This window comes from Rhinolophus hipposideros, assembly GCF_964194185.1.
Source record: "Rhinolophus hipposideros genome assembly, chromosome: 21".
Classification (NCBI taxonomy): Eukaryota; Metazoa; Chordata; class Mammalia; order Chiroptera; family Rhinolophidae; genus Rhinolophus; species Rhinolophus hipposideros.
The window spans coordinates 21,029,440-21,054,172 of NC_138067.1; the positions used below are offsets into that span (position 1 = coordinate 21,029,440).

The 24,733-nt window shown below is 39.8% G+C and overlaps 1 protein-coding gene across 1 annotated transcript in view; it reads left to right on the top strand.

Moving 5' to 3' along the window:
- TAT (tyrosine aminotransferase) overlaps nt 1–24,733 on the top strand; it is a 42,655-nt gene that overhangs the window by 5,681 nt on the left and 12,241 nt on the right. Inside the window, exon 2 of the mRNA XM_081030452.1 lies at nt 5,960–6,171. The gene's annotated coding sequence lies outside the window, so the exon portion shown is untranslated. The remainder of the gene's footprint in view (nt 1–5,959; nt 6,172–24,733) is intronic.

The window sequence follows — 24,733 nt, forward strand, 5'->3', positions numbered from 1 at the left end:
CGACTTCAGGCTCTTCGCCAAAGTCAAAATGATTCAGGACATCGAAGCAGCCACGACAGCACAACTAAAGACACTCACGAAAGAGGACTTCCAGAACTGCTTCAGAAAGTGGCAAAAACGATGGGATAAGTGTGTTTGAAGCGAGGGAGCATATTTTGATTAATGGCAATGCATCTTTTACATTGCCGTGTCAATGTAACAATTTTTTAAATTTAAGCATTCACCATACTGTTTGATCACACCTCGTATCCTTGGACTTACTGCTGTGGGTCTGTGGTCTTCATGTAAGTGCACACAACCTCCACTGCAGTGTAGGGGCCCGAGGGATAGAACTATTTCATGTGTCAATGTTATGCCTTTGGGGATTTCTTTTCCTGTACCTGGTTTATAAGGGAAGCAATATATTGGTAAAGGGTACACAGATATAATTTATAAAGAAATATTTGTATATTGGTGTGCATGCTAGGCTTGTGATTACAGTCCATGCGTAGCCACCAGAGATATCTTTTAATCAGGGAAGTACCTCAGTAAAATTTGTTATGGAAATAACATTTCAGGATGTTTGGAAGGAGAGTTGGCCCAAGCCAAGACCTTGGCATTGGGGATGAAGAGGAAAAGGATTTGAGCGATATTAAGGAAGTTATAGTTCTGTAAACAAAAAGGAGCAAATGATCAACAACTAGTGCCAAGAGGCTGAGAACATGGTCACTGAATATCAGATGCTCAATGAAAGACAAATGCTCACAGAACGTCTGGTACTCAACGAAGGTCAATTATTAATAGCTGTAAACATTTTTTTTTTTTTACAAAGTTAAGTAAATTCAAGAGAGTGTCAGTTGTATTTGGATGGTATCAGTGACCTTGACTAGATCATGAGAGAGTTGCTTAGGAAGAAACCAGATTTCACTCTTGGATGAGAATAGTAAGAGACAGGGCCATTGCTAGGAGGAGGGTAGGCTGTTTTTCTAGAAGGAATAAACTGAAGCATATCTATAAGTTCAAGAGAAAGGGGATCAATAAAGGGATGAAAAATCCAAACAGCTTCTCCAGTATAAATTCTCAGGGCCTACTCTCCCAGAAGTACCTCCCTGCTACCCACCTCATCAGAGAAACCTCTTCTCTTGTCAAAGCTCTCATTTAAAACAGTTAAAAACCATGAGTCATACAAATATAAACTGATTTGGTCTCAAAAATTTATTTAGTTCATTAGTGACAGAACAGTAGTATAAGAAAACTGGTTCAGAGGCATATGGAAGAGACCAAAGTATTTCTGGCCAATGGAAAACAGAATGTTGAAAGAAGATGACCAAGTTAGTTCCAAAACTGGCTAATATCTTGTAGGTAAGGTGACCAACTGCCCACATTTGCCTCAGATGTTCCTGGTTTTAGTGCTAAAAGTTACCCGTGTCCTAGGTAACTTCTCAGTCCCAGGCAAATGGAAATGTGGTCACCCAACCTACAAGGCAATAAACTATAAACTCTGAAGTTTACTCTTTCTACTAGATACATTTTTTCATCTTTAGTTTACAAAAAGCATTTGCAGTTGACCAGTCTAAAAGAGCATCCAACTTTACAGAGCCTGAGCTCGAATCAAGAGCAAGTAATAAGTCAAACAAAAGCATACTACCCCTAGAGAATCAATAATTTTGGGGGGGTGCCTGTTAGACAATTCTCCATATGACCTTGAAGACATGCAGTTATCTTTTGCCTTATTTCCAAATGTTGAATAATTTTTCTTAACACTCTTCAAAAGCAAAATAGAAAACAGTTTCTCTACCTAATCTACTAGCACTCATTTCTCTAGAGGAAAGAAAATTTGTCAAGGGCAGGTCCAGTTTTCAAATCCCAGCGGGACTCCTCGTGGTGTAAGCTGTATACTTGCATACTTAAGAATTATCTCTCCTACAGCATTCACCATTTCCAAAGGTTGCAAAGACTTCAGAGCCCAGGCAGGTTAGAGTTCAAGCCCAAGAGACGGCGCTCACCCAAATAATCCAGGATAATTCCCTTAATTTAAGATCCTTAATCATATCTGCAAAGTCACCATTTGCTATGTAAGGTGATGCGGACATCTTTGGAGGGGCATTCTGTTTATCACACTGTGGGTCAAAAATTCAGGTGTGGCTGGACTGGATAGTTAAGTGGTTCTCCCATGAGGTTGCAGCCAAGATTTTGGGGGGCTCCAGTTAGGTAGGCTTTAATGGGGCTGGAGAATCTATCTGCTCCAAAGGTCGTTCACGCATGTGATAGGTAAGTTGAGGCTGTTGTTGTCAGGCGGCCTCAATTTCCCTTCACGTGGAGCTCCTCTCCACAGGGCTGCTTGGGTGTCCTCACAACATGGCAACTGGCTTTTCCCAGAGCAAGAGATCCAAGGGACCAAGGTGGAAGTTGCAGTGCATTTTTTGACCTTTGCCTTGGAAGTCACATGCTATCACTTCTGCAGTATTTTACAGGTCGCGCAAGTCAGCCCTTATTGAATGCGGAAGGACCACACAGGGGTTGAATACCAGGAGGCAAGGATCATTGGGGCCATCTATTCCAGGCCTTTGCAGGGCTTCCTGCACTTCCTAGTGTCCACTTATCATCATTATAGTTTCTGTTATAGCACCCAGAGAAGTTGTGAGGTGCCAGCAAAACCCAGCAGTTCCCTAAACTTTAGGATATGTATGATAATAAAAAAACAGTCTTCTCCAGCGTATTTTATCTTAGTACATGTCTAACACGTTGCCTTGAAATGGGACTGAGAGAGCCTGCTGCTCTCCCAAGGACCGGCGCCTGCATCAGCGGATGGGCGTGGGCCTGTTATAGGAGAGTGGGCCCTTATCGGTGTACTATCCAGGTTCTTGGCATCTCAAGCAAAGAATTGAACGAGACACAGAGATAAAGTAGTGAAAAAACAGTTTATTAGAAGAGAGTAGTACAGTTCAAGGAAATAGGAGCGGTCGGAGCAGTAGAGAATGGCTTAGGGGTCCAAGGTGGCATTATCAGGAGCAAAAGAAGGGGCTCAAAGGCAAAAAGGTCCAGGGGCTCAAGCTGGAACAAAGGAAGAGGCTCAAAAGGCAAAAAGGCCCAAAGGGCCAAGGGCCCGGGCTCAAAAAAAAGGGGGCCTGACTGGCGAAAACTTGGAGTTTTTATCTTTTTTTTTTTTCTAGAATGGGCTATTCTTTTCTGGGCAAGGGCCCACTTGATTGACACCCGTGATTGACAAGAGGCTATTACCTCATCTTTTTTAACTGGGCAGGTGTGCGTGGCTGTTTTAATCTAGTTGGGTATCTTGTATCCATTGGTTTACAATGAAAAGGGGAAGTTTTGGACAGAGAGGGGAGGTCTTTTAGGCGGTTGAATACTATGGGTTATGCAGGAATGCAGAGACCCAGAGCCCTGATGCCTATCTCTAACTGCCTGCCTTGTTTTCCCCTTGAGGGACGTGATCCCCATAAAATTTCTATGGGAAGTTGAGGGACAGGAGGTCTGTTCTGTATCTGTCTCCTGTTGGGCAGGGGAGTAGAGCTGTCCCTACCTATGGGGGGATTCAGGGAACTTTAACCCTATCTGATCTCAGATAAGGGGTCTCAAGATCCGCCTGGAAGACCATGTTGGCTTCTTTAGTTGGGACTGGCATTCTTGCTGGGGTATCCTCTGTATCCCCAGGGCTGCTAAATGAGGAAAAATAGATTTTAATTAATAAATCCGTTAGTTCTATAGAGCCTGTGGCCATTCAACCAGTCATTTAAGTGGCATTAGTTGTCCAGAAGCCAGGGCCCAGAATGGGTTGGACAATGATTACTGGCCTGGGGGGTCTGGAACGGCTTGGGGGATGTTGGGAAGTCACAGGCTTTTAAGTAGTTATCTGTGGGGACAGAGCCCCAGAGAGCAGTTTCCAGGCTCTCGGCCTCACGTGGGGGGGTGCTGACTTGGGTAGTAGATGGCCATCGGTTGTGGCTAGTTGGCCGTCAGCTGTAGCCAGTTAGACAATTGGCCCCTGATATAGCTGCCGTGGCTGTGCTGGTTGGGGAGTCGAGAGGAGTCAAGGAAGTCGAGGAGAGAGTCGGTCGGTTGGCAGAAAGCGGACAGCAGGTCGCACGTCCTGTGAATCCAGCCTCCAGTGAAACTATGGCGATATGACTCCCCTACCTATGGCTCTGTGGGTGTTCCTTTTAGGCCTAGCCACGTCCTGCATTCTTAAGTGGGGTGCTGGACCAGAGGCCCCGCAGGCCGCCCCGCACCACATTATCTGAGAGACATTCTGTGATTCAGGCAAGGAGCAATCTTTAGTCGAGGATTCAGAAACTGATTAGAAGAGTAATCAAAGCCAGGGGCTAAGGAGCTAAAAAACTAGAGAAAAGGAGACTTAAAATTTCTATAGCGAGGGAGGCTTAAAACTTTTGTAGTGAGGGAGCTCTCCCATATCAGGCCTGTGTAGCTTTCCTCACACTGATGTGTGCCCTGTCCTGTTCTTAGCCCCACTTTGACCAGTACCTGCATGTGGTGATTCCCAACTTAAGTTTCACAATGTCCCAGAGAGAGTAGTTATGTGCAAGAGGCGGCCTTGGACCAGAGAGGGTGGAGCTCTGACTCCAAGATCTAGCTTCCAGTAAAATCTAGACACAGATGAAGTGTGCTACTCACTACCTCCAAGCCTCTCCAATCAGCATTGTTTCCTTCTTTGGGGCACATGTTACCCCAGCAGGCTGCAATCTCTCCCTCCACATCATCTGCCCAAAAAATCTGCTCAATGTAAACTTTTACAGAAGGACAAATGGTCTGTGCCTAAAAATGTCACCCTTCCCTATAATGGAAGTTCTACAGGACCTGGTGTTTTTATTGTTATGACATGCCTGGCATGTAGTAAGTGCTCAATAAACATTTGTTAAATAGAGTAATAATCTTCATCTTTTAAAGTTACTACTTTGGATTATTAGCAGTACTTATAATACAAATATTGAAAAATAGAGAAAAGTGTAGAGAAGAAATTAAAATCATCCATAAATCTACCACCCCTTATTCCAAATAATGTTATTGTTTTATCGTTTCTTCCAGTAACTGTGACATTCAATCCTATATACTTACTATTGTGAAAGGTGCTTTAAAATAGTGTAAGGTGGTGTTGAAAATGAAATAATTTATAATTTCCTAAAAATGGTCCTTTGGGTGGTTCCAAGTATTCTATCCTCCAGCTATTTCTGTGCCCAGTGGCCATCTTCTTTTGTTTACAATCCTGACAGAAGGGATAGGATTATCATAGGGTATGATGAAATTTGTAAGACCTAATTAACTTTTAAAAGTAAGGTCCATGTTTGGCAATTCCTTGGGCTGGGGCGGGGCGGGGAGAGGGAAACTGCAGGGAGGTGGAGGGTAATAGGTGGTATCACAAAATCAAATAAACAATCCTAACTTGTTGCAATCCCAAAAAGGTTGGGAATGACCACAGCCCGAACGCAATGGTCCTGTGGCACTGTGTAAGGGCAATCCTTCTAGCTAACAGTTCCAGGGACACTGCCCCTTCTGTGCTGGGCCTCATCATTCTACAGGCCTCCCAAAAGGTCTCTTTTTTGAGTTGAAGTTTTGTTTAAAATGCAAAATCGAACTTAAAAAATGGTTTTAAGTCTTCTCATAGCAGTGCTATTTTGAGAATAACAAAAGAAACTTTGATATCTATAGGACCTCCCTTATTTTGCAGATGAAGAAACAGGCCCAGTTTGCTCAAGGTCAGCAACACATTGTTGACAGACTAACTTAAAAATTATTTTATATCTTTTTATATTGTCACACCAATACTGCTGTTTGTTCCTTGTTAGGGATTGAATTATGTCCCTTCAAAGTTCAGATGTTGAAGTCCTAGCCCCCAGTTCCACAGAATGTGACTCTTTTTGGAAATAATTATTTGCACATATAATTAGTTAAGTTACTGAAGTAGAGTGGGTCTCTAATCCAATATGACTTGTGTCCTTATTAAAAGGGGAAATTGGACATGTCATGCACAGAGGGACAGTGGCATATGGAGATGAAGACGGAGATCAAGATGATGCTTCTACAAAACAAGGAAAACCAAAAGTTGCCAGCAAACCACCAGAAGCTAGGAGAGAGGCATGAAACAGATTCTCCCTCAGAGCCTCCAGAAGGAACCAACCCTGCTGACACCTTGATCTCAGACTTCTAGCCTCCAGAACTGTAAGACAATACATTTCTGTTGTTTAAACCACCCAGTATGTAGTACTTTGTATTATAGTCCTAGGAAACTAGCACACTCCCCTTTGTATGACCTTAAGATATCATAGAATCTTGGGAAATTAATGATCTCCTTAGTGTTTGGAGTCTCTTTGGTCATTCTGGTTTCCTCCTCCTACCTCATTTTGGTAGATGGTAGTATACTCAAGTAGAGGTAAAGTCTTCCAAGCATATGTCAGTGTTGTGGATTATTAAAGCCATGAGTATGCAGGTTAAGGTGAAATATGAAAATGTGTGATTAAAAAACTTGGTAAATAGAGTATACCATCAGATTACATATATGCATATGATATCTGTATATTCAGGGGAAACTTCCACAAATATTATCACACACAGAGATTGTATTGATGCTTATGTACAAAGGAAAAGATTAGGAATATAATGAACATCTATAAACTGCTTTATCCAACAATATAGTACATATTCTGCTCAAGCTCATGTGGAACATTCACCAAGATAGACCATATTTGGGGCCATAAAATATACCCTTAAGAAATTTAAAAGAATAAAAATCATGCACTGTCTATTCTCAGATGACAATGGAATTAAACTTGATATGTTAATAACAGAAACATAGCTGGAAAATCTGAAAATACTTGGAAATTAAACAAAACACTTATAAGTAACACATGAGTTAGAGAAGAAATCTCAAGAGAAATTAAGAAATATTTGGAACTAAATTAAAATAAGAACACAACTTTTCAAAATAGGTGGATGAAGTGAAAGCAGTGCTTAGAGAAATTTATAGCCATGAATGCATGTGTTAGGAAAGAAGAACTATCTAAATCAATTAACTAACCTTCCACCTTAGAAAACTAGACAAAGAAGAGCAAATTAAATCGAAAGTAAGTAGAAGAAAAGAAATAAAAATTAGAGCAAAAATCAATGAAATTTAAAACAGGAAATCAATAGGTAAAATCAGCAAAACCCAAAGCTAGTTCTTTGAAAAGATAAGTCAAATTGATCTAACTCTAAGATAAGTAAGAAAAAAAGATAGAGGACACATACTATTATTATCAGAAATTTAAAAGGGGCATCACTACAGATTCCATGGATTTTAAAAGGATAATGAAGTAATACTATGAACAACTCTATGCCACAAATTTGATAACCTAGGCGAAACAAATAAATTCCTTAAAAACACAACCAGCTAAAACTCACACAAGAATAGATACATAATCTGAATAGGCCTATATCTACTAAAGAAATCAACTCAACATTTAATAACCTTCCAAAAAAGAAAGCACCAAGACCTGATGGGTTCACTGGTGAATTCTGCCAAACATTTAAGGAAGAAAATTATACCAGTTATACCAATTATACTCACTAATCTTTTTCAGAAGATAGAAGCTGAGGGAATACTTACTAACTCATTCTATGAGGCCAGCATTACTCTAATACCTGACAAAAATATTATAAGAAGACTACAGACCAATGTCTCTCATGAACATAGATGCAAAAATCTTCAACAAAATATTAGCAAATCAGATCCAACAATGTGTAAAAAGAATTATACACCATGACCAAGTGGGATTTATATCCCAGGTATGCAAGGCTGGTGCAACATTTGAAAATCAATTAATGTAATTCATCACATCAACAGGCTAAAGAGGAAGAACCACATGATCATATCAATAGATGCAGGAAAAGCGTTTGAGAAATTCCAACCCCTATACATGATAAAAACTTTCAGTAAGCTAGGAATAGGGATGAACTTCCTCAGCTTAAGAGTATCTACAAAAACTCCCTACAGCTTACTTCACACATAATGGTGAGAAACTTGAAGCTTTCCCACTAAAATTAGGAACAATGCCAGGATGTCCCCTCTCACTACTGCTTTTCACATCATACTGGAAATTCTAGCTAATGTAATAAGAGAAGGAAAGGAAATAAAATGTATACAGATTGGGAAGGAAGAAATAAAAATGTTTTTGTTCAGAGATAACATGACAATTTTCTTTTCAGATGACATTGTAATTCATGTAGAAAATCCAAAAGAATCAACCCAAAACTCCGGAACTAATAATTAAGGCAAGGTTGCAGGATATAAGGTTAATATACAAAAGTCAACTGCTATCCTTTATACCAGCAATGAACAAATGGAATTTGAAATTAAAAACATAATATCATTTATATTAGTGCTCCAAAAATTCAAACAGGTATAAATTTAGCAACACATGTACAAGGTCTATATGAGGAAAACTACATAAACGGAGAGATACTCCATGTTCATGGATAGGAAGAGTTAATATTGTCAAATTCTCAGTTCTTCCCAAGTTGATCTGTAGATTCAATGAAATCACAAACAAAATACTAGTAAGTTATTTTGTGGATATTGACAAACTGGTTCTAAAATGTATATGGAGAGGCAAAGGATCTAGAATAGACAACACAATATTGAAGGTCAACAAAGTTGGAGGAATGTCACTACCCAATTGTAAGACTTCCTATAAAGCTACAGAAATCAAGCGATTGTGGTATCAGTGAAAAAACAGACAAACAGTTCAATGGAACAGAGTAGAGAGCTCAGAAACAGAACCACACAACTATAGTCAACTGATCTATGACAATGGAGCAAAAGCAGTATAATGGAGTAAATATAGTCTTTTCAACAAATTGGGCATCCATACGCACACACAAATGAATCTAGATGCAAACCTTACACCTTTCACAAAACTTAACTCAAAATGGATAACAGACCTAAATGTAAAGTGCAAAACCATAAAACTCCTGGTAGATAACATAGGAGAAAACCTAGATGACCTATGGTGATGACTTTTTAGGTACGACACCAAAGACATGATTCATGAAAGAAATAATTCAGAGCTGGACCTAATTAGAATTAAAAACTTCTGCTCTGTGAAAGACACTATCAAGAGCATGAGAAGATAAGCTACAGACTGGGAGAAAATATTTGCAGAACAACACATGTGTAAAGGACTGTTACCCAAAAACCTACAAGGAACTTTCAAAACTCAACAATAAAAAAACGAACAACTCAATTATAAAATGGGCCAAAGATCTTAACAGACACCTCACCAAAGAAGATATAGTGGTAAATAAGCATATGAAAAGATGCTCGATATCATACGTCATCAGGGAAATTAAAATTAAAACAACAATGAGATACCACTACCTACTGGAATGGCCAAAATCCAGAACACTGACAACACCAAATGCTGATGGGGTTGTGGAACAACAAGAATCTCATTCATTGGTAGTGGGCGTGCAAAATGGTATAACTACTTTGGAAGACAGTTTGGTATTAGGTAGGTGCAAAAGTACTTGCAGTTTTTGCAATTATTTTTAACCTTTTAAACCGCAATTACTTTTGCATCAACCTAATAGTTTCTTACAAAACTATACATACTCTTATTATATGATCCAACAATAGCACTTTGTGGTATTTACCCAAAGGAGTTGAAAACTTATGTCCACATGTCCACACCTACATTTGCAAATGGATGTTTACTCATAATTGCCAAAAACTTGGAAGCAGCCAAGATATTCTTCAATAGGTGAATGGATAAACTCAAGCTAAAGAAAATAGCTTGAGTATCATCAGAGGTCCCCAAGCTTTCAGGAGCTTCTATTCTTAGCTACCATGTTACCAAAATGCATATCACATATACACCAACACATCCAATAACTTAAAGTAAGTTTTAAATACTTTGGAGTTTTCATTGCTGTTTTCTTTTTCAGTCTGTGGTTTTGCTGTAGCTTTTAAGAAATTTAAGAATTACTAAGAAATTTAAATTACTAAGAAATTTAAGAATTAAGAATTACTCTGAATTACTCTGAAATTTAAGAATTACTGACTAATTGCCCAGGTCAACATCACTCATGATAAAGAAAAAGGTGACTGGCAAATTCTTGAGGGGTTCTTTCTGGTCCTATGTTAGGGGTTAAGGTAGACTTGGGAGCCAGGCTACCTGGGTTTGAATCCCAGATCCACTGCCTGATAGATGTGTGAACTTGAGCAAGATATTTAATCCTTTTGGACTAGGTTATCTTCAGCGAAATGAAAAGTTTTCCTTCATTGAAAATGAACATAATACAACTGACCTTATAGGGTAGTTGTAAGAATTAAATGAGTTAATATATGTAAAACACCTAGAATTGGGACTGACATATAATAAGTTCTATGTAAGTGTTAGCTATCATTTTTATTTTGTCTTGGGTCACTTTACACCTGAACCCGCCCATATTTTGCACAGGAGGGAAAGAGCAGTCATGCAAAAACAAAACAAAACAAAACCTATTTTATTTTAAAGAGAGGAAAAAATCCTGATAGATATGACTTGACAATGCATGGAGAAGGGCAACTGGAAGAGGAGCTCTATTCTGTACTGGAATTTTCTTCCAACTCTGCCTACATCAAACCCAGTTCAGAATTGTCACTCAATGCTAAAAAGTCAAAATACATGAACTTTCCCAAATTGTCGTTTTGATTAGTTTGGATGTATATTTTGATCTGATTTATTTGGCACTTGTAAATCATATTTGTTTTATGAGTTAAAAAAAATGAGATGTGTGAATGTGCCCATATTGTAAGCCCCTCTTGGAAATAAATATCCGCCTCTTGATTACATTGGATTCTTTATGTATGCCTTTGTGTATGAAACTAACACTGTGTAGAATAAGTTAAACAAATATGGCCCATGCCATCAGAAATGCACAGACATAAAGAGAAACAGAGGTATATACACTTCCCAGAATCCATACTTTGGCAAAAGCACGAGCCAGGAACACATTGATCAAATATTTACAAGACACATAAGCATTACAGTTAATAATTTTCATGTTAGGGCTTGCTGACATGGTAGCTGAAAAGTCAACAGAGCTGTAAAAATCAGTAACTTTTGTAAGCAAATTTATTGGTCACTTTGATAGGTTGATCATATATGAAATCTCTTGAGAAAACACTGATATAAGCATATGTGTGTATACTTATAACTATTATTTAACTATTTTTTAAAAGAAGGGTTCCCAGAACAGCTGGCATTCACATCCCTTGTAGTTATTGATTATTGGTCTGACGTCAGGTAATATTCTGTCACCCATTTCCACATGCCCCATGCCCTTGTGTAAGGAAACTTTGCAGGATCAATCTCCAGCCACTCTTTTTTAGTTCTTCCCTCACTCTCTGCATCCCTGGGCAGCCCTTAGTCATTCCCCCTTCTCATTTACCAAGATTTAGCTCTGACACAGCCCCCTGATTCTTATTGTGGGGGGTGGGGGTGGGAGAATAGATCCATTCTGCAGCATATGCAATAAGGTGCAATACTGAAATCATTGAGTCTGACATTTCTCAATATTTGCTCTAGCAGAGATAGAGAGCTGGAACTGATTTCTTGTTTCAGGGGCCTGAAAACCATTTTGTCAACAGAGGTCCATGAATCCACCTAGCCTCAAGTCTGGAGGACAAAAGGTTTGCAGGGCAATTGAGTCCATTCTTCCTTTGCTCATTCGCGTAGCAAATTGACTCCTTGAGTTTCAGCTTAAGGATCAACAAAGTCCCCTGTCTTCTTCTGGGCTCGTGCTGCACCTCCTACAGACCTTCACAGTGGCAACCCTTGGTTTACCAGCCTGTGTCTTATCTGCCTATCCCAGGCGTCTACCACAGTGCTTGTCACATCAAGGGCACTCAATAAATGTCAATAGAACAAAAGCCAAACAGAGCACATTGGCTCTTGCCACTTAGTAATGGTAGGCCAGAAAACTAAATGGCTAATTAACCAGGAGGGAGGGGGCCACTTTGGTCACAAAAGTTAATGATTTGTATTGCGTTATTGATTTCTTAAGTATCACGTAAGTATCATCAACTTGGTACAGGATGTTTTAGAGACTATGAGGTAGTGTAGCCTGGTGGGTAAGAATGCCTGGTGGGTATTATGCTAGAGTAGGCTGCCTAAGTCTGACTTTTGACTGCCATTTAGTAGCTGTATGATCTTGGACAAGTTTCTTAACCTTTCTCTTCCTGGGTTTCCTCATTTGTAAGACAGTGTTTATAATAATACCTACTTCAAGTTGTTTTGTGAGAGTTAGATGTGTTAACATTTGTATTTAGAACTTGTGCCAAGAATATAGATACTTGATCAATATCTGTTGCTGAATGAAATTATTATTATTAATTATCAGTTCATTATTAAGATGCTATTAGACATTCTTTTTCTTTCCTTTGCTTAATTTTATGTGCTGGTTAGGCTCGGTGTTGAACAATATTACTCTCTGAGTTGTTGCTAATTTTAATAAATTCCCATTCTGATAAAATATCAACACAATTAGAAGAGTTACTGCAAGTAAAGAACTTTGAATAGTACCTGAGACAAATGCTCGGTCAATATTAGCTAGTATTATATTACTATTTGTTTGTTCATTCAACAAATATTTTTCTCATCTACTATATGCTAGGCTCCAGAGATACTTCATGGAACAAAACAGACAAAAATGCTTCCCTCATGGAATCAACATTCTAATGAGGCAAATAGAAAAATAAAATAGAACCTGTAAAAATGCATACCATATTTTATACATTTTAAGATACATTTTTTTTCATGTGTCACTATCTCAGAAATTGGGATGCATCATACAACTGATAGCATTTTATAATTATAATTGCTCACACGTTTTTCTTTTGTATATAAAATGATAATATGTGGTTTGATCATTTTAGACTTGATGTAATCTGAGAGCATGATAGCTACAATCAGTGATATGGGGGAGAAGGGCAGGGAGGAGGGTAGGGAAGGCTTCAACTTAAATATGGTATACCCTTATGTTTATTTTATAGTCACACATTTTAGAAGTCAAAGGCCACAATTTTTAATAAAATCATAATTTAAAAACCTTATTAGTGCTAAATGCAATGTAGTGTCCTGGATAAGTTCTTGGAACCAAAATAGGACATTTGTGGAAAAAGTGATGAAATCTGTTATAATTAAGTGCTGAACCAATGTTAATTTCTTAGTTTTGATAATTGTACTACAGTTATATAAGATATTAACATTAGCAGAAGCTGAGTGAAGGGTATATGGAAAATCTTTACACTATATTTACAACTTTTCTGTATATCTAATATTATCCCCAAATAAAGGTTTAGCAAAAAAATATTATTAGTGTACTTGAAGCCACTCTGTTTATAAAGAAATAATGACTTGATTGGACAGTTTCTTTGTAAGATATTTTACTCCGTAGGAACACTCACACATGCAAACAGTTCTGGATTACAAGACCAAAGAGTACAAAAAACAAGAACTTCCTGGGCCAGCAATAATAACAGCTAACATTTATCAAACATCGACAACATGCCCAGCATTGTTTTAAATGCTTTATGTGTGTTAATTTACTAAATCTCACTACAAACCTATGAAGTTGGTACTGTTATTATTCCCATGTTTTACTAATGATGAAACTGAGGCACAAGAACTAAGTCATTTGCCCAACGTACACAGTTAGAAAATGGTGGAACTGTGACCAAATCCAGCTGTGGCAATGGTCTTCAAGTGGGGATGTGCTTTGCTTGTTCCAGGACCCAAAAGTCCGGCGTGGCCAAGAGTGGAGAGGGGGAGGAGTGTGGTAGGACATGACTTGCACGCAGTTGGTGGAAGCTAGGTCATGTGGGGCCTTGGGAGAAGTTTAGATTTTCTTCCAAGTACAATGGGAAGCCAGCTGCAGGTTTGGAGGAGGAGTGTGAAGTTTGAGATCTCTCTGGTTATGAAACAGGGAGAAAAGGCTCCAAGGGAAAGCAATCCAGCTGAGATTCGCTAGTTACAAAGCAATGGCGATAAGGACAGGGATTTTGTGTCCTCTACTTCGGTTCTGTTCCATGCTGCTTGCGAATGCACCCCAAGCAGGAGACTTTTAATGGCAAAACCACTCCAAGCCAGTGTCCCTCTGATATCGAATATGTTTGGTTCACAAAGGACACATCCACTTCCTGTAAGGAGCAACAGTCCGCCCTCCAGGTGATATCCTCCCTCTTGTTTCTGCAGAACTACTTTGGAGGATAAGATATGGGACTGAGGTTATGTGGCATCCTTCTCAATGCAGGTGTTTTGGGTTTGATTTTTTTTCTTTTTTTGGAGGTAACCTTTTATTCTTCCTTTTTAAAAATTAAGGTATAATTTACAAACTGTGAAATGCACTCTTTTTTGATGTACAGTTCTGCAGTCTTTGTCAAATGCATAGTTATGTAACCAGCACCGCAATCAAGATATGAAACAGTTCCTTCATCCTCCAAAATTCCCATACGTGGCCATCCCTTCCCCTACCCCCAGCTTTGTAATTCTGCCTTTTCTAGAATATCCTATAGATGAAATTATACTATATGTGGCCTTTTGTGTCTGGCTTCTTTCATTTAGCCCAATGCATTTGAGATTCATTTCATGTTGATGTTTATATTGGTAGTTCATTCCTTTTTGTTGCTGAGTAGTATTCCATTATATGAATATACCACAATTTGTTTATTCATTCACAAATTGAAGGACATTTAGGCTGGTTCCCATTTTTGATAATTATGAATAAAGCCACTACAAACATTTACATACAGGTTTTTATATAAACATAAGTTTTTATTTTCCTAGGAGTGGGATGTTTCGTCTTAGGGTTTTATGGTGAGTATATCTGCAACTTTGTAAGAAAGTAATTTTTCAGTCCAGAGGACTTATTTTAAAGGAGAACATCAGAGAAAGCTGTTCTTTATGGTACTGTCAAGAAGTGGCCACTAGCCTCACAGTAATAAATGCATTACTAAATAATGCATTACTAGTAAATGCATTACTAAATAAATAAATGCAATAAATGCATTTAATGGATAATCAAATATGAAGGGGCATTGAGGTAATTTTCCTTTTCCCTCATCTGTGACCTTCCTCTGTCATTCACTCAGAGGTGCCCATCTCACAGGGAACACTAAGGCTGTTACAGCGGAGAAAGAATCTATGCTCAGCTTCTGACTTCCAAACAGGATTCTCAAAGTCCGTTTAGAGATAATAGCTGTGAAAGCCAGAGCTTTTGATCCTCTTTGCTTTATGAGAGAAAGGAAAAAGACTTTTGGCAAGTCAAATGAAGGTTTGACTTTATCCATAGGCAATGGATTCCAAAGAGGAAAAAAAGCAAACCAGCCTGACCTAAGGAGGGGGTTAAGAGTGGAAGGTGTACAGGAGCCGGGAACTGTGGCTCTCCTTGCCTTTCTCTAATCCTCCTGCAGAAGACTTCCTTTCCCATGTAGAGACTGAACTTGGAAGACCAGGCCTTTAACTGCCAGGAGCACATACTAAGCCCTGGATTCAGAAGGTGTGCCCAGTACATGGGGCAGGGAACAGGGAGGAAGAAAGAGGGTGGCTTCCTTAGCTTGGGTGGGAGAAGCCCAGCCCTAGCTCTCAGGTGGGATTCAATCTCATCGGCCCAGATGACGTCCTTCCATGCTATGATGACTTCCAAATCCACCCTGTTACACTTGCTTCAGAGAGGTCTCATAATGCAGCAGTCAACTGTTCTAGAAGTAATTTTTAGAACAAGAGGAAAATATTTTAAAATAAATTAATAGCTTTCAAATTTCTCTTATAAAACCGATCAGGGTCCTCCAGCCTTAACCACTGGAATTATTGTTCCCTCAAAGCATTTCTCTGCAGGGCTCTCAGATGAGGGGCAAGGGAACAGCTGGATTCGAAGGCCCTGGTGCGAAATGGGGCAGGGTGTGTGTAAAATCTCTGAGGGGTGGACTCACTTCCTGGGGGCAGCTGCTGGGGCCTCCCCACCAGAGCCCCAGTTCTGTACAGACTCAACCAGCAGGACAGCCCCTTAATTTTTATCTGCGTCTCTGTTTGTCCCTCTGGTTTGCGCCCACCTATTGCATAGTGAAATTAGCCTGCTGACCTACCGCCAGCAGCATATGACTTTTGTTGGTTTTATTTTAGTTCTGGGAGGGAGATCAATGTCGCTGCAGATACACTCTCATACCCCTTCATGTCCGAGAATATTCGTAGATGGAAGATTGCGACTAGACGCCAGTCTGAGCTGTGAAACAAATTTTACTGTGTTAAACCAATAGTCCTATTTAGTCCGCTTGGTAGCAAGCCTTAAGCACTTTCTCCCTTACTCTATCTCCTGCCACCCTCTGTCTTTACTCCAGCCCACTTGCCTGGCTAAGTGTCACTGTCTGGGGGACTATTCCAATGGTACACAAAATGCCACCCCTTCTAATCCTACACCTCGCTTTATTTTTCTTTATGGCATTGATGCCTCCTAACATACGTTTCTTTGTTCATCGCTTTTCTTCCTTATAGGAATGTCAGTTCCATGAAGGTAGAGGTTTGGTTTGTTTCCTTCACTGCTGTATCTCCAGCACTTGGAACACAGCCTGGCTCATACATCCCTGTTCAATGAGTTTATTAATGAAACTTGGTTGCAGAACTCTTGCTCTGGGAGAACTTTAAGTCACAAGTAAGCACAATGCCCCACCTCTCCCGGTTCGACTTGATTCAAACCTGAATCCTACTCTCTTGTCTCATTATTTTTCATTCCCTCTCCCCTAGTTCTCCCACTGAGAGAGGTATCTACTCCTTGGTCCTCTTCTCAAACACTAGATGCCCCATTGCGTTTGTTTCATCATTGTTTTGCCCACGGCTTTCAGAGAACTTGTGTTCCCAGACATGGGTAATTCACCGTGGTTTGGCCCCCATCAGTGGTCCTTTTCCTGCCATAGATCCAAGCACTGAATCTGGATAAAGTTTACTGAGTTGCATCACCCCTGGCACTTGTTTCCAGGCAGAATATTGAAGAGGGTGGCCTTGAGGCCTCATTGGGGAATGGCAGCTGCAAACCCTTAACCTTTGGAACATTTGATGTTTCTTGGCTGAGAGAATTCTTTAGAACTGCAAACCCATGGAAATCTATCCAGGACTTTCTGCAGCACAGAAGCCATGCTCAGCACCTGCCTTGTTGGAAGGAAGAACTTGTGTCACCCACTGAGGTGCAGGGCAGGGGATGCTTACATTTGTGCTGTGCCACCCAGAGATGCTCTCCTTCATGGAAAGTCCTGTCTTGTGGCTCAGAGCTCTCACTGCAGAGGGAAAATATAGGCCTGAGTAAAAAGCTAAAGGATGGGTCTCCTAAGTTCTGAGGTCCCAAAAATTCAGAGAGAGAGAGAGAGAGAGAGAGAGAGAGAGAGAGAGAGAGAGAGAGAGAGAGAGAGAGAGATTATGTAATTCATGTTAATTCTATGATTAAATTATCCCTTTAGTTGGCTGCTCAGAGATCAGACTTGATGGGTAGAGAATCCCTCTCTCTCTCTCTTTCTCTTTTTATATATACATTATATCTATACCTCTATATCCTTCTCTTACTTACAGAACTAGTTAGACCTTTGCAAGAGACTCTGAGCTCCATTTTGGGCACCACGACTTGTGACCTCTTTCCAAGAAAGACAAAGAATAAAATGTAAGGGTTGACCAATTATGGGGCCTTGCAGGAAGCTTTAAAAACCCAATTTGTTTGGCCTTGAAAAGTAAAAATATGATGCTTTCTTGAGAATCTGAATAATTCACATTCAGAAGAATGACCTGTTCTGCTACATCTGTTCTTGAAAGCGACTTGTGAAAAGTCCTGTGTTTAAAATAGGACAGATAGAGACCCATTTGTGCAGGATGACTTCAAGCTGATGCCTTTCCAGGATTATTACAATCCCCATCATGCATAGGATTCTGTGATCCAGGTTAGAAGTTCGAGTGGGATTTTTATTGCCAGACACGTTTGGTTGTGGTAAATAGGTCCCACAGGAAACAGATTGTGCTTGCAAACTAGGCAATTTGATGAGAATTTAGCAAAGGAACAATATGCAAAGGTGTCCTGGCACAAAATAATTTATTTTGGATCTCTTGTAGTTCTGAGGATTGACGGGGAATAGTTGGGTGGATCTTGCTTGGGATTTCTCATGCAGTCATAGTTATTTTGGTCTGGTATGATCTGAAGGCTCAGATGGGCTGGGCATCCAAGAAGGCTTCCTTACCTACCTGCCTGGCACCTCAGTACTTCCCTAGGTGTCTTCTCTCTCTAGCAGAGTAAACTGGATTTCTTCATGGAGACTCAGGGTCCCAAGAGCAAGAAGCAGAAACTAGTAGACCAGTTAAGGACTATGCCCAGAAATGGCACAGTGCATTTCCCCCAACTTCCATTGGTCAAAGCAATCACAGGATATGTCCAGATTCAAAAGGGTGGAGAAATAGAATCCACCTCTCCATGGAAAAATGGCAAAGCCACATTGTTGAAAAGCATGTGAAATGGGAGTATTATTACAGTCATTTGGAGGGACTAACTTCTGCCATAAAAGATGTGAGCAGGGATGAGAGAAACCAACAGGGGAGCTGTCCCCACTGAGGCCTGAAAGAGCAAAGGGAAAAAGTGATGACAAGAACCTAGAGAGTAGCTGTGTGAAGATGGCCTCCTGATAGTAGCTATGATCTTCAGAAATGCCGCCTAACCAGAGGAAGCCGGAGGATTAATTACTCAACCTTGTACACCTTCCCCCCTGCCTCCCCAACTTCAGATTTCCTCCGAGTGACCCACAATGGCCAAACGATCTCATTGATGGGTTCTATGCAGGTAAACCTCCTGGGGCACAGAGAAGAATGGGAAAGGATAAAGAGTGGATCTGAAGACGCAAAGGAAAGATATCCAGCATACCAGTGGATGAGAAAATACCTAGGATGTGTTACCCGTGGGCAAGAACAGATTCAGGAGCAGAATTGCTCCTCATAGGACTGAAAGAAAAATTGCCTAATTTTGAACAGCTTGAAGGATTTCTAAAGGCCCTGGTGCTTTGAAAAACAGTTTAAGCCATCTACTGATCACCTTATCCGTAAGCACAATCTGGCCAGACCCCTCTGTACTTCTCTAGCCTCATTGTTCCTACTCCCTCTTATTCGTAGTGTCCCATTACTTTCTCTCAAGCCCCTAACCCATCAAGGATTTTAGCATGCTCTTTTCACAGTTTGGAATCTCTCTCCCTTGTAGCCAAATCCTTATCTTTCCAACTCAATTTAAATGCAACTTCTTCAGGGAAGGCTCCTTCAACCTCTATCCTCACTTGGACTATTCTTCCTGTACTTCTCCTCTGTGGCCCTTATTCTATAGTAATTTCAATATCTATTTGTATAATGATTAGCTTAAGGTCTGTCTTTGTCACTACACTTAAGTTCCCTGAAAGCAGAGTCTGTATCTATCTTCTCGAACCTTATCTCTAGAAGAATTTTGAACAGTGCTTAAACATATAATAAGTACTCAGTAAATATATGTGAATCAATTATTGAATGAATATGGTAGGAAAATCAGCCATGATTTCTATCAAGGCGGTATTTGGTGTTTTTTATGTGTTTGTTTTCAACAGTAGCTGCTGTTTGGCTATATTTTTTTTGAGATAAGACATGGATGAGGATTACGAATTAGGAAAATAAGGTATGACACCAGGAGCTGAGCCAATGAGCAAGTATTGAACAGCTATCAAAACACAGTCAACTAAGGAATAACCTCAATGTCCCATCAGCTGATTAATGGATAAACAAAGTGTGCTATATTCGTACAATGAAATATTAGTCAGCGATGCGAGGAATGAAGTGCTGATAACATGCTACAGCATGGTTGAAACTTGGGGACATTACGCTAAGTGAAAGAAGTCAGACAAAAGACCACATGTAGTACTGTTTCGTTTAGAGGAACTGTCCAAAATAGGCAAATCCATAGAGATAAAAAGTAGGTTAGTGGTTTCCAGGGGCAAGGTGTGGTGGTGGGGAGTGGGAAGTGACTGCTAATAGGTACAGGGTTTCTTTTTGGAGTGGTGAAAATGTTCTGGAATTAGACAATGGTGATGATTGTACAACCTGGTGAATATACTAAAAACCAGTGAACTGTACACTTGGAAAAGATGAATTCTATGGTATATGAATTATATCTCAATTTTTAAAAATAATCAACATACATTATTACACAAATAATGAAAAATTGTGGTCTAGAGATAGACAGAAGGATTGGAGCATGGTTTAGACTCTAGATTATTCTGAACATCAGAATGGCAAGAACCTAGCATTATTTCCCAAGAATTGAGGCTATTTGTTTGGTGGCTCCTTGTGTAAGTACAAATGACACTTTTGATGAAGGCTAAGAATTGGGGTGGGATTGAGGTTTTAGCCATCTACAAATGAAGGAACACTAAGTTCTGACTAAAGAAGAATGACTGCGTTAATAGGGCGTGGTTTCAATGGTTATGCAAAGCACAAAACAAACAGGATACGATTATTTGCCACAGTCCATGCAAGAAGTGGCCAACAGGCACTCCAATCAGCAAACAGATGAAAGTTTTGTTTCTGTTTTAACCTTTAGAGCCTCAATGTGAAGCAAATGACCGTTACATTAACTAGCTCAACGGGTCTTACCTTCTAACCATGAGAAAAACATCAGACGGAACACAACGTGAGGAACGCTATGTGAAAACTGCCAAGGTCATGAAAAATCAGGAAAGTCTGAGAAGCTGTCATAGGTCAGAGGAAACTATCTCAGATCAGATTAGCTTCAGGAGACATGACCACTAAATGTAATGTATATCTGGATAGGATCCTGGAACAGAAAAAGGTTTAGTGGAAACACTGGGGACATCCAAATAAAATGTGGAATTTAGTTAATATTAATGGACCAATGTTTATTTCTTAGTCATGACTGAAAATGAACCATGGTAACATAGATGTTAAAAATAGGGAAAAACTGGGTTAGGGTATGTGGGAACTAGCTGTACTATTTTTGCAACTTTTCTGTAAATCTAAAACTATTCTAAAATAAAAAGCTTAAAAAGTTAAAATTCTAAAAGCTCGATCAGGTTCACCCCTCTGTTTTGACAGCCTTCTCTGTGTCTATCTCCTAGGTTTGTGGGGTTTTGTTTATTTGTGTAAAAATTATTTGAGATAATGAATGTGGGAACAAACCACAAAGCTCTCTCTATGAATTAAGATGGCATTATAAGTGATCAAAGTCCAATCTAGCCTCCTAATCCCTCCTAAATTCCTTACCCCACCTTCTCTACCTACTCAAAGGCTTTGGTTTTCCCTCACCTACCACTTCTTCTGCCCTTTCACTTATGTACTATCTATTGCCAACTGGCGAGTAAGTATTAAACGTAGCTTGTCTAAGGGGCCGTGCCAGAGGACATGGAGAAGTACAGTACCATGTTTGCCCGAAAATAAGACCTAGCTGGACCATCAGCTCTAGTACATCTTTTGGAGCAAAAATTAATATAAGACCCAGTCATATAAGACTGGGTATAATATAATATAATACCAGGTATAATATAATATAATACCGGGTCTTATATTAATTTTTGCTCCAAAAGACGCATTAGAGCTGATGGTCTGGCTAGGTCTTATTTTCAGGGAAACACAGTATAAGAGATGCGCTCCCCCGCTTGTACATCCTCAGGGAGCTTAGAGTGCACTAGGGGAATTAAAACATCTGAACCCAATTGATGAGAGATCCTTGCTAATGGTTCAGGATGAGCAGTCACAAAGTAACTAATAAGGAAATAAGCAGTAAAGGCAGGCGAATAGTCCATGCTTAAGCCACATAGTTAATTCCTTATTTCCTTAAAGTTATCCCCAGCTGGCTCTCTCTTCATGTTTTTCTTTTCTTCCTTCCTTCCTTCTTTCCTTCCTTCCTTCCTTTCTCTCTTTCTCTCTCCCTTCCTCCCTTCCTCACTCCCTCCCTTTCTTCCTTCCTTCCCATTGAAGAAAGGACTATAGTTTTCAACTCAGTTTGTCCTCTAAAGAGAGGCAGAGTTATGTAGTGGGATCTGGGACCAGATGGCGAGACCGGAACTCCAACTCCGCACTCACCTGTGTGACTTGTTTGCACCTGTAAGGTGGGCATGAATGAAACAGGCCCTACTCCTAGGATGGATGTGAGGATTATGAGATGATTCAGGCAGAGTGCGTCAAACAGTGGTTGGTAGGGGATAGTTGCCCACTGAGTGTGAGCGGTTATGCCACTTTGCATGTGTAGAGAAAGAAAAGGTATGGGAAACAGGTGTATAAAAATGAAGGGCCCAGGGTTTTAGGCAATTAAAAAGCGAGGCTGCAAAAGTTTTATAGTCATAGGAAAATGTTCATAATATCATATAAAATGAGACAGAATAGGAAATTTTGATATATAGAGCCTATGGATGTACACCTAGAAAAAATATATTTCAAAATGTTAATTGCTGGGAAAATGGTTAACAGCGGTTATCTCTGGGTGATGGGACTATTTAAAAAATATTTTCCTATCAGAAAGTGGAAAGGTGGTTACCAAGAGCTGGGGAAAAGGGAGAGGGAGAATTAGTGTCTAACAGCTATACAGTTTCAGTTCTGCAAGATGAAAAAGTTCTTGAGATCTGTTGCACAGCAAGGTGAGTGTATTTAATACTCCTGAACTGTACGCTTAAACATAGTAAATTTAATGTTATGTATTTTTTTTGCCACGATAAGAAGAAACTTTTCTATGGCAACCGCAATAGTTTTTTATATAAGAAAAAATTCAATGAAAGGTGTTCTTTGACTTTTAAACTGAAGTCTTAACTTTGGCTGGTTGGTGTTGCTTTTTGTGACTATTTCTACAGTTTTTTGAGCACTGACTGCCCTGATGAGTTTACCTGGTGGCAATAAGGCTTCTTAAGTAGAGCAGGGTCCTCTCATTTGTTCCCCATTCCACCCATCCTCAGCTCCCTGTTGAGAGAAAACACGAGCTACGGAAGAGGGGTATTACCAAACCTGTGAGCTGCGTCTGTTTTTCCTTCTGACCTAGGTTCAGTTGTCGGCTGCCGAATGAGGGTGGACACAGCAGCCCCTGCCCCCTTCACACTCCCTGGGCTCTCCACATTCTGCGTCAGCTGCTCTATTTGCAGACCACCCCCCACAGTCCTGTGCTACTGGCTGGTCTTTGATCTGTAAACCTGAGTCTGAGCCAGCTGGGTTGAGACAGAGGAGGCTGGGCCGGTGATCTCAGAGCAGCTGTTTTGGTGCCTGCCTTGTGGTCACTTCGTGGGCCCAGGTCTCACTTAAAAAAAAAAAAAAAAAAGAGTCCCCTTCAAGACAGGTGAGGGATGTGAACAAGTAATTCACAAATCATGAAGAATGAATAAATAGATGAAAAGTGAGCACCCTCGCTAAAATAAAAGGAACAGAAATAACAGCAATACTTGAATACTATTTTTTTTCCTGTCAATCAATTTGGCAAAGATATTTTTTTTCAGAAAATCATTCCCAGCATTTGCAAACAATTACTGATAGGAGGGTAATTGGCCTTTCTGAAAGCAAGCTGGCAATGCGTATCAACTGTAAAAATCTTCATTCTAGAATAGAATGTTCCATAAAAGGTTCAGGAAAATTCAGGAATTTAGTCTAAGGTAATGGAATTTAGTCTAAGGTAACTTGTTTCATTTCAAGTAAACAAGGAGAGAGACTTTCATTTCTGACAATATTGAGGTCAGGATGACCTGGAAAATCTTCAGTTACCCAAATATTTAGAAATATTGGATAAAACATAACAAAATGCCTCAGCTCCAAACATATAAAGGGAGCCAAACAATAAGGAGCCAAAAACCAGAGACAAAGGTGGGCTGACCCCACTGCTGCCCTGGATTATTTGAACAAGCTGTGACTCCTGTTTTAATGTCCAGGTGGGGACAGGACTCCAAGCCTGTGTGGGTGTGTGGGAAGATTGAACTTGAGTCTCATGTGTAGCTGGGATCTTTGAAAGTCTCAACCTTGAGTAGCAGAAATCAATCACAGTAGCTTCTAGAAGAAAATTCCATTTTGCTTCACTAAAGTCTTGCTAAGTCCAATATCAAGAAGGATCTTAACCTCTGAGATTCTGTCCACCTAGAGAACCCCTGCGTAACACTCAGCTGATTCCCGTGTTACCCCTCAAGCTGGATATGTTGTCTTGACAGGTAGTCTGAACTCCCAGAGGTTGTCAAAATCAGACATATTTGAATGTTTCTTCTTCCTTATAGCCTGTCCATTGATCAATTTGGCAGGTCTGTCAGTATTTGAAATGTGATTCTACTTCTAGGAAATTATCCCACAAATTACAGGATACTTCTAAAAACGTCCAATCATAAATAACAATTGTGTTCAATATGCTTTTGTTTTTGTTTTTGTTTTTTTTTAAATTTATTGGGGTGACAATTGTTAGTAAAATTACATAGATTTCAGGTGTGCAATTCTGTATTACATCATCTATAAATCCCATTGTGTGTTCACCACCCGATATGCTTTATTTGTAATAGAAGAAAATATTGGAAGCTGCCCATGTCCAAAGGAGAAGCATGGTTAAACAAACACTATAGACATTAAAAGGAATGAAGTTGAGCTTAGTGTGTAAAAATGGAAAGAATGTCCACAGAACATATTTTTAAGATTTTTTTAAAAAGTAAGCTATAGAACAGCATGGTCCAATAGAAACAGAATACAAACCAGAGTAATTT